The 10502-nt window shown below is 39.2% G+C and overlaps 1 long non-coding RNA gene across 1 annotated transcript; it reads right to left on the bottom strand.

The window, feature by feature from the left end:
- Positions 1 to 944: 944 nt before the first annotated feature.
- On the bottom strand, positions 945 to 8571 carry LOC150049097 (uncharacterized). The gene is made up of 3 exons (XR_016539016.1): positions 8489 to 8571; positions 7596 to 7719; positions 945 to 1082 (listed from the first exon to the last, which is right to left on the bottom strand). It is a non-coding gene; the product is annotated as an uncharacterized LOC150049097 (long non-coding RNA).
- Between the last annotated feature and the right edge of the window lie 1931 nt (positions 8572 to 10502).

Genomic DNA, 10502 nt, shown 5'->3' with positions numbered 1-10502 from the left:
GCTTACCATCAAAGGCTGAATGCAAGCATAACCGCAATCAGTGCCCAGGACAAAGTACTTCAAATACCACACCGAGCTCTCACGGAAACAGACATTTAAACACACTGATCAGATTTGTAAAGTATGTGAAAAGCATCTCTTAATAAAAGTAAATAAACCCCTCTTAGGATTAGAATTTGCAAACAAAGTTGCCTGAATGTGACAGGGACAAAATGGCTGAACATGTAGGAGGGCTACAGAAATGTGCAGCAGTTTTCACAAAACAAAGCATACTCACAAATTTTGAGAAATAAGACTCTATACAAAAATTTCGTGTGTGGTAGGACTTTTGAAAAAGGCATAGAAGTAGACTCAGAAGTTTGTGTGGTGAAAGGAAGTATAGAAACCATGCTCATTAATTTTTTCATTGCTGTGACAAATATCTGAGAAAATAGTTTAAGGGAAATAAAAGTTTGATCTTCTCATTGTTTCAGTCAGTTATGACAGGGAGACAGAGAAGAAAGATGAGCAGAAATGGAGGAGAGAAGATAAAAGGTTGGGAGAAAGAAGAAAAATGAAAAAGGAGAGAGAGGAGTAGGAGAATGTTTTTCTTACTGGCTTTTCCCCTTTCATCTGGGTCCCAACAGAAGAGAGAGGAGAGATGGGAGAAGGGAGCAAAAACACAGGAGATGAGGCAGGAGAAGAGAGAGGGTATCAGAAGAACATTCTTCATACTGACTTTTCTCCTTTGATTTCATGTGGGCCCCAGTCTATGGGACAGTGTCATCCCCTTTTGGGACAGGTCTTCCCAGTGTAGTCACTCCTCACTGGAAATGGCTTAATAGGCATACTCAGAGGGGTACTTTCTTAATCTCACCACTTCTCAATCCAACCAACTGGACCAGGCTAACCATCACAATCCGCCTCTTGTCAACCATGCACCGGAACCCATCTCATTTAACCTTAGGAGCCAATTCTACCATTCCCCACCAGCCTCATGCAGAATTCAAGCATTCATCTCATTGCAGAATTCATTCTATTGCTTGACAGTCCAAGTGCCCAGTTTCTTCTGAGACTCAAGGCAGGCTCCTAGTTGAGGCGCCCTGGAAAACCAAAGAGTAACATACATTACCACATACAAATGAACACAATGAAGATTACCATTCCAAAAGTGAATTAATTGTGACATAGAAAGGACAAACGAAATGCAGTAAGCAAACACTAAATACAATAGTCACATGACCATCATCCAGGGCATGTGGTGTGTGATGTAAATTCTGAAGGGCTCAGACAGCTTTGTTCCTTCCCACTTGCCTGCTGCAGCCTAGGTAGTCTTTCCCTTCTGTTTGTAGCACTCGTTGCCTGTGTCTCCTCTTGATGGCTATTCCATATTCCTAGCATTTGGAGTTCCTAGAATCCATCGCATCTTCAGCTTCAACCTCATTTCTCATGTATCACTAACTGCGGCGCTGCCTGCAGGTGTTCTGATTCTGCCACACATGGCTCTCAGGCTTTCCTTTAAAATCCAAGTGAAGTGTAACTCTTAAGAGCATTCTGCATGCAAAGCCAGTGTCACATGGACAATGGAAAAGTCTGTGACAGGGCTGTAGTTGACTCCCTGAACAACCCTCTGTGAGCAGGGTAGTCCAGGGCTCTCTTCTGCAAACAAAGTCTTTCAGTTTTACACATTTGAGCCTTGGGTGAGTAAGTTCTACTCAATTGCTGATATGCCCCTACTTCAACATTAAGCTGATATAAAATATCTTCTTTTGAATGATCTTGATCTCTCAGCAGCCACGTTTTTCTTGACAGAAGTTTTTGTTTTTGTTTTTGTTTTTGCTAGTCCTAGGCTTGAGCTCAGGGCTTGAGCACTGTCCTTGGGTTTTCTCAAGGCTACAGCTCTACCACTTGAGCCACAGCACGACTTTTGGCTTTCTTTCTATGTGTGTGGTATAGAGCAATCGAACCTGGGTCTTCGTGCATGCTTTGTAAGCACTCTACCAGTAGGCCAAACTCTCGGTCTCTTGACAATTTTCTAAGCCCTCCTTTTCCAGAGAATTGCCTGTTTCAAACCTTTTTGCTCAACTTCTTGCTCACAAGTTTCACTGTAAACTTGGTTTTAGTCAGAGACAATCATGGCACAGTCAGAAAATCAAACTGACTTGAAATTTGAAATATACTTTTCCACATTAAATAGCCTATGATCTTTTTGGGGGGTGGGGCAGTCCTGGGGCTTGGACTCAGGGCCTGGGCACTGTCCTTGGACACTTTTTGTTCAAGGCTAGCACTCTGCCACTTGGGCCACTTCCAGCTTTTTCTGTGTAGGTTATACCGAAGAATCAAGCCCAGAGCTTGGTGTATGCTAGGCAAGCACTCTCCCACTAAGCCACACTCCTGGCCCAGCCTATGAACTTTGAACTCAGTCTTATATCAAGTCTCAGAAACAAAGGACCAAATGTAAACAAGTATTTTTCAGAGGATACCACACATGGCCTCAAGGAAATCCCTGAAACCTAATGAACATAGCTTTTACTGTCATCATTCCTGTTAACATCCTGTCTTCTGAGTTCCCACCAGAATCACCCTGGGAGGTACAGCAGTTTAGGCACTTGAACACAGTCCAGAACCTGGAGATGACTTGAACAACAGACACCAGTATAATCATAAAGAAAGTATCACTTATCACCATGTCTTTGAAATGCCTCTTTAGAGTCCCAAGACTACTCTTACCAAGGGAAGAGGTGGCTGAAAGCTCATGGAGACTTGAGGTTCAAATGAGGGCCAGCTGGAGGGCCAATGACTCCCTCTTGTGTGCACTGGGAATTGCAGCAAATTCCTCTTATCTAGAACTGAGGGAATGAGTGAGCCATTCTTGGAAAGTTGCTTATAAAAGAGCAGAGCAAGCTAGCAAGATACTAATGCTTGTCATCTAACTCGTTCCCTCAGAAAACACTGGGGAAGGTCCACCATGGATGAGTTAAGTGCTCTTGATCCAGCAAATGCCACTGAACCGTGCAGTGATGCTGTACTTTTGTTCATGCTCCTCTGGACTCTGTTAGCCTGGCTGCCACTGGACATTTGATCTTGCCAGTGAATATATCTTAGAAGTACCCAAATATCCTGTTTTTCTTAGTTTTACCTGGAAATTTTAGCATTCATTAGTGGATCTTGCCTGCTGCAGTTAGAACTGATGCTTCAATCATAACTAGTTTTCTCATTATTGCTATATTTATTATTTAGAAATCTTCTTGGTTTTTTTTCTTCTGTTGTTTGGGTTTTTTGGTTTTTTTTTTTCTTTTTTGCTAGTCCAGGGGCTCAAACTCAAGGCCTGAGCACTGTCCTTGAGCTGTTTTTCTCAAGGCTAGAGCTCTACCACTTAGGCCACAGCACTACTTTCCAGCTTTTTCTAAGTATGTGATAACCAAAGAATTGAACCTGGGTCTTTGTGCATGCTAGGCAAGCACTCTATCACTAGGCCAACTCCTGGCCTAGAAATTTTTTTCTTTTTGTTTTCTAATCTCCAAATGGATATACAAGAGTGTTACAATTTCACATGTCTATTTATGCATCCAGTGTGTCTTGAGTCAGAAACACTCCATCAATATTCTCTATCTTCTTCCTTTCTCAATTCATATCAACTTTCCCATTTCCATGTTCACAGATGTTAAGTATTCCAAATAACTTTGTCTTCATGATCCCATTTCCATTAATTCCCCCATTCAAACTATGTTTCAGCTTCTTGATACTCATTTTGTGAAACTGTTAATTGTTCAAAGGATTTACTCCAAGGAGTTTCTCTCCTGCATAGGAGATTTGCTCTTCTCTCTCCATTAACTTACTTGTCCAGGCTCTTCTTAATATTGGTTTATACTCATGTGCACTTGTTTCATTCTTTGATCTTTATTTACTTTGTTGCTCATATCATTCCAGCTTTGGTCACTGATAGCTGTTTCATATTTACTCTCATGCCCTCCTGGAAAACCTCTCCATATCTGCTTTTATTCTGCCTTTACTTTTGATATTACACAATGCTACAAGCTTATCTCTAATTCTCTGTCCCAAATCTGGAGTAATTTGATTCTCTAAGGAACTCTTGAGTACTGTCAATGCTCATAGCTACTGGAGTGTCACTACTTCTAGGGCATCTTCACAAATACTGACATAAAAAGCAAATATCCAAATATACTAAGTGCTATAATCATATGTATTTCTCTATCTGCATATATTAACAGAAGTCAAAATTCATACTAGTGTCTAATTTTTTTTTGTCAGTCATGGGGCTTGAACTCTGAGTGCCGCCTCTGAGCTCTTCAACTCAAGGCTACTGCCCTACCCCTTGAGCCACAGCACCACTTCCTGTTTTCTAGTGGTCAGTTGGGGATAAGAGTGCCCAGGCTGGCTTTGAACAGCGATCCTCAGATCTCAGCCTCCTGAGTAACTAGGATTACAGGTGTGAGCTACCATGCCTGGCTATTCTAATATTTTTTCAATAGCATTTAGTATATGAATTGGGGAGGGGGGCATACAATTCATTCTAATACCAAATGTAGTTCCCTAAAGTTATTTAACTGATATAAAAAGTTGAGAGATTTTTTTAAGTAGTATTAGGTCTGCTAAGTTCATTTCAAAAACAAAAATAAAATCTTGAATCTTAGTCCCTTCCACAAGACTGTGTTTACTTTGGAAAATAATCAAGGAAGTACTTTATTGTGATATTTGTAGTTTTAAGCCATCTGATTCCCTTTGGTACTGATGACTTCCTGTTTCTCAAATACCAAAGAAAGAGCCACAAAGGGAGAGTACTTCTGGCCCCCAGAATCTTACTGGGGCTCCTTACATAGTGTGACATAGTGATGCTTAACCCCTAAACCAGAAAGCAATGATCTTTCCTCATGTCTAGATTGTAAAATCAAGCCTGTCTTTTTTGTGTGAAATCAAGCCTTTTTTGTTTGCTTTTTGCGTTTCTAAGGCAGATGTGTCTACAAGAGTGACAATTGGTAAGTTGGTATTTTACACATCATTTGTTAGCCTAATGGGCAATTAAGAAATACTATTTCATGCTCCATTGATTTCTCTTTTCAGCATCTGCCTAGGGAACCAGCAACCTCCTATGATTCCAACCAAAAACAATTTAAAAGATCAAGACCATCTAAGATCCAAAAAGACTTTTTCAGTCCTTTAATTGATAGGTGAGTAGTTATTACAAGGGATGCATTTGAAAGGTTTCTTGAAAAATTACATTCATTTTGGTTACTCTGCAGCAATATTTTAAAATACGATGATTAAAAATAAGACAAATAATTTTAAAATTTTTAGTTCTAGGAGCAAACTCCGTAAGATGACAAAATAAAATGATTCAGTGTTCATCTTCATATGAAGTTATCAATTTGATAAGCTATCTACACTCAAAAATATCTTCATATGTGTTAATTATGGCATAGGACTGTGGCACTTAGGTGAACACCAAAGTAAGAAAAGATGCCTGAAGGGGCTGGGAGTTTGGCCTAGTGGTTGAGTGCTTGCCTAGCATGCACGAAGACCCGGGTTCAATTCCTCGGTACCACATACATAGAAAAAAGCCAGAAGTGGTGCTGAGGCTCAAGTGGTAGAGCTCTAGCCTTGAGAAAGTCCAAGGACAGTGCTCAGGCCCTGAGCTCAAGGCCAGGACTGGCAAAAAAAAAAAAAAAAGAAAAGATGCCTGAAGCAAACCAGGAAGTAGAGGCTCAGTTTAGTTGTATCAACCCTGAGCAGCAGAGTAGAAAAAGGGTGCGTTCATATGGGCACGAGAAGGAAAGTGGAAACCTGATACAGCCATGCACCCCCCAGCAGTACACAGCTGATTCAGGGAACTCTGCTGACTGACTACACTCTGGCTCTCCACTCCAGGATGTTCCCTGTAGAACAGACTCTGGGACCACTCAAAGGTCAGATGCTCCATGTAGCACGAATCCCATTCCTGGGCCCTAAGGGTCAAGCTCTCTGCCCTAGCCCCAGCACCAGACCAGTGCCATCAGATGCTGCTTCCACTGAGTCTCATGACTACACAAATGACCAGAGCAAGGAGGAGAGCCAAGGGTGGAAGAAGAAGCTGACTAAATAAACTGAAACTTGACATACATATCTAAGGAGATGATTTTTTTTTGTTACTGTTGTTGGTTGTGTTGGGCTTGAACTCTGGGCCTGGGTGCTGTCCCTGAGTTGTTCTGCTCAAAGCTACTGTACTACCCCTTGAGCCACAGCTCCACTTCTGGTTTTCTGGTGGTTAATTGGAGATAAAAGTTTCACGGACTTTAGTGCCTAGGCTGGTTTTGAACCGCAATCCTCAAATCTCAGCTTCCTGAATAGCTAGGATTACAGGAGTGAGCCACCATGCCTGGCTAATAGATCTTTATATACAGGAAATGTCTTATAAAAATTACACATATCAGAGTTTGGAAGAAGAAATATAAACCAAGAAGAAAAAAATACAATCTCAGAATATCTTTCCTATCAGACTAAATTGAAAAATTATATCATAGCTAAAATTCTTTAGTAACTTACAGAACTGGTCTCCATAAGTTCTCAGAGGAATGATCAATTGAACAATTTTAGGAAGACATATGAACAATATCTATAAAAGCTAATGATTTGGCGCCGGGAGTTTGGCCTAGTGGTAGAGTGCTTGCCTTGCATGCCCAAAGACCCGGGTTTGATTCCTCGGTACCACATACATAGAAAAAAGCTGGACGTGGTGCTGAGACTCAAGTGGTAGAGCTCTAGCCTTGAGAAAATCCAAGGACAGTTCTCAGGCCCTGAGCTCAAGCCCAGGACTGGCATCTATCTTAGAAGAAAATCTCACTTAAGGCAATTAGGAAGAGATTGTAATAATTAGTATCTTGCAAATGATGTAAATATACAAATACATGAATGATCTAGAGGACTAGCTTGAGAAATACCTTGTTACTTTAGTGAGAAATTGTAGAATAGTAGAAGTTGGTAGTTTGGCCTAATAGTAGAGTGCTTGCCTACCATGCATGAAGACCCAGGTCGATTCTTCAGTACTACATACATAGAAAAAGCTGGAAGTGGTGCTGTGGCTTAAGGGGTAGAGCTCTCTCCTTGAGAAAAATCTAAGGACAGTGCTCAGGCCCTCAGTTCAAGCCCCTGGACTGGCAAAAAAAAAAAGAAAGAAAAATCAAGCAAAGAAGAAAGAAAGAAAAAGAAATTATAGAATAGTAAAGAAAATATACAGGATTTCAGAAAAATGATTAGAGATTTCACTTAGATTTTTCTGTGGAGGAACAGCTAGCACAGTTAGACTTGGTAGTAATAATAATGAACTTTTTTTTGAGCTAGTAGTATTCAAATTTGTCTGGTTTTCTTCTTGGCCAGTTGGACTACTTTTTAAAGAAAAAGACCAAAACAGTCAATCTCTGGTCATCATTAAGGTTAGAATAGTTACACCACAGTCAAAAATTCATCTCTAAATTTCTGTGGCTTACAGGTTGGAGAATATCTGACCCACGGTCAGATAGTGGGACAGATAGCTATGCTTCTTAATGGCTATTCGAGATCTGTCTACCTGAATTCATAATCATATATAACTTAAGAAAAATGACATAAATATCCAAAATTACCATAGCAGGGGAAAAAATCCCCACCACTGTAAAAGTAATTTCTTGCCCAATGCCAAATCTCTGGAGAGCTCTTCTCTGTTATCCTTTTTCATGGCTCAAGTGCTGGAGACTTCATTGTGCACTGCTACAATGGAGAAATCACCAAAAGAAGAAACTGTAAATCATATGCTGATTCTTAGGTCTTCTACTGAAGAATGGCATATAAGCAACTGTCTTAATCTCATTGGCCAAAGCATGTCATTTTGCTACTCTGATTATCATAAAGTAGCAGACAAAGAAGCAAATGCTTGATAAACATCAAAAACTATAAATGGGAATTCTTTTAAGTGCTAAAATATTTCTCAGTGAAATTCTTTACTTTTTGGTAAAGAAAAACTTCTGCAAGCATCTAGGAAGTATAGAATTGATACTCAGAAAGGAACCATCATGAAACTGAAAACAGAAGGAAGCAAATATTAAAACTGACAAAAATTTCATTTGTACACTTGCAAAAAGAAATCCCAATGGAAAAACTTCAGAGAAAAGAATGGGTATTTATTTTTACTAGATGATGGAGACAAAGGGCTAAAAAAGCATGAAGAGAGCTGTAAGAGACATTTTGGAGGAAGAGATGATCAAGGAGAATATTTTATTAATTGCAGATATAACTGTATATTATAAGGGGTGATATTGGTAAAAATACATTGTACTCATAAACTGCTTTGCTAAATTGCACATTCACAAAGTATTAGTAATTTAGAAATATATTTGGGGAGATATATTTTTAGTTCAAATTTTCAAAAGCTATAAAAAGGTATACCAATTATCATGATTACAAATTCTTATATTTAAAATCTTGAGCAGGATGAATTTTAAACAGCTAGTCATATGCAGAGATGTCAGGCTGTGCTTACCTTTTCCAGCATCTGAGGGCACTGAGTATTTGTTCTCTTCATTGTGCCACTTCTGGAACAGAGTGTACCCTAACACCTGAAAGAGGAAAACAAACTGAAATCATTCTGTTGATTTAGAGATTAGTAACCAACATAATTTGTCATTTGCTCTGTGACTGATGCTTGAAAAATATGACAGAAATTTTTGGAACTCTATGTATGTATCATCAAGACATATGATGAAATAGATCACAGAGGCTCATACCTATTATCTTAGCTACTCACATGGTTGAGATCTGGAGAATTGGAACTGAGATTCTAGTCAGCCTGAGGAAGAAAAATTCCTGAGAATCGATCTTCAATTAACCAAGAAAAAGCAGTATTAGAGACATGAATCAAGTGTACAATGCCAGCTGACCAAGCAAGCCCAAGCCCTGAGTTCAATCTCTAATACCACCAAAACAAACAAGCAAGCAAGCAAAAACAACAAAAAAACAAACAATAACAAAATCTCAGAAGAGAGAAAACCTGGGAGAGAGTAAGAGAAGGGTGACATTGTCCAAAAAGAAATGTATTTTACCAAAAAGAAATGTACTTATGTAACTGTAATTACTCTGTACATCATGTACAGTAAAAATTTTTAAACCTCAGAAAACAATCTTACTAAGCTGTGGTTATTCTAAAACTTCTGTGCTTGTGAAGCTAATGATCAACATAGTACATTATCTAGAAATCCATCATTTCTCCTCCCCAAATGTTCCTTTATGTATGAGGTAATTTTTATTATTTGACTAAGATTCACTTCTAGTATACATATAAGTTTTGATACATCACCAGAAGATTAATAGCAGCAATAGCAGACATTCACAAACTCCTTATGTATTTCATCCTTAACATAGCCCATGCTATATATATGATACCACACAATTTAAAAAATTACAGCTAGCTGGGTGTGGTGGCTCACACCTGTAATCCTACCTACTCAGGAGACTGAGATCTGAGGATCACGATTCAAAGCCAGCCTAGGAACGACCATGAGACTTTTATTGCCAATTAACCACCAGAAAACCAGAAGTCTCACTGTGGCTCCAGGGGTAGGGCGATAGCCTTGAGCTGAAGAGCTCAAGGACAACACCTAGGCCCAGAGTTCAAGTCCCATGACCGACCAAAAAAAAAATTACAGCTTATTTCACTCTGAATATCCATGAACATTTTATCTCCTTTGACCAGTATTCCATTGTATTGACATAATACAATGTTTTTATTCATTTATTGATAAAAGACATTTGAGGTATTTTAGATATTATACGTTTATATCTAAAGTATAATTTTTCACAGCAGTCACATGACTCTTAAAAGATATTTTATAGGGTTGGGTGTTTGGCCCAGTGGTAAGAGTCCTTGCCTAGCATGCATAAAGACTTGGGTTCAATTCCTTGGTACCACATTACATAGAAAATAAAAGCTGGAGGTGGTGCTGTGGCTCAAGTGGTAGAGATCTAGCCTTGAGGAAAATGCCCAAGGACCATGCTCAGGCCCTGAGTTCAAGCCCCAGGACTGGCAAAAAGAAAAAAAAGGGGGGGGCACCTTATAAGAACCATCCAAAGATATTTATAAACTGCATCTTTTATGCAAAGTACTCTGAATAAAGAAAAATATATGCAGTTGTTTTCATCAATATTTTGTCCTTCAATACTGGAAAGGCAAAAGTTGTCTGGCACACAAAACTATCCCTAAAAGTTACACATGAACACTTAATTTATTTTCTTTTTACTTTTCTATTAAAACTGTGGGTCATGGGGAAATAATGAAAGACTTCAATTGTGCAGGTGCTTTGAATATTTGAAAGTTCTTGAGATGATTGGGAGGGGTGTGGGAAGGAAAACGGGGACAAAAACATGAGTATCAATGTGCAAAGAAGTAATGCACCCACTACCTGACGAATGTAACTCCCCTACACAATATCCCGACAATAAAATTTAAATAAAAAAAAAAAGAAGTTCTGTCCACTAAACCCACCAAGGTGGATGGGTGT

Source organism: Megascapheus bottae, chromosome 20 (assembly GCF_031878675.1).
Source record: "Megascapheus bottae isolate mThoBot1 chromosome 20, mThoBot2.hap1, whole genome shotgun sequence".
Taxonomy (NCBI): Eukaryota; Metazoa; Chordata; class Mammalia; order Rodentia; family Geomyidae; genus Megascapheus; species Megascapheus bottae.
Note: the sequence above shows the minus strand (reverse complement) of the source record. Positions and strands in the feature narration are given on the sequence as shown.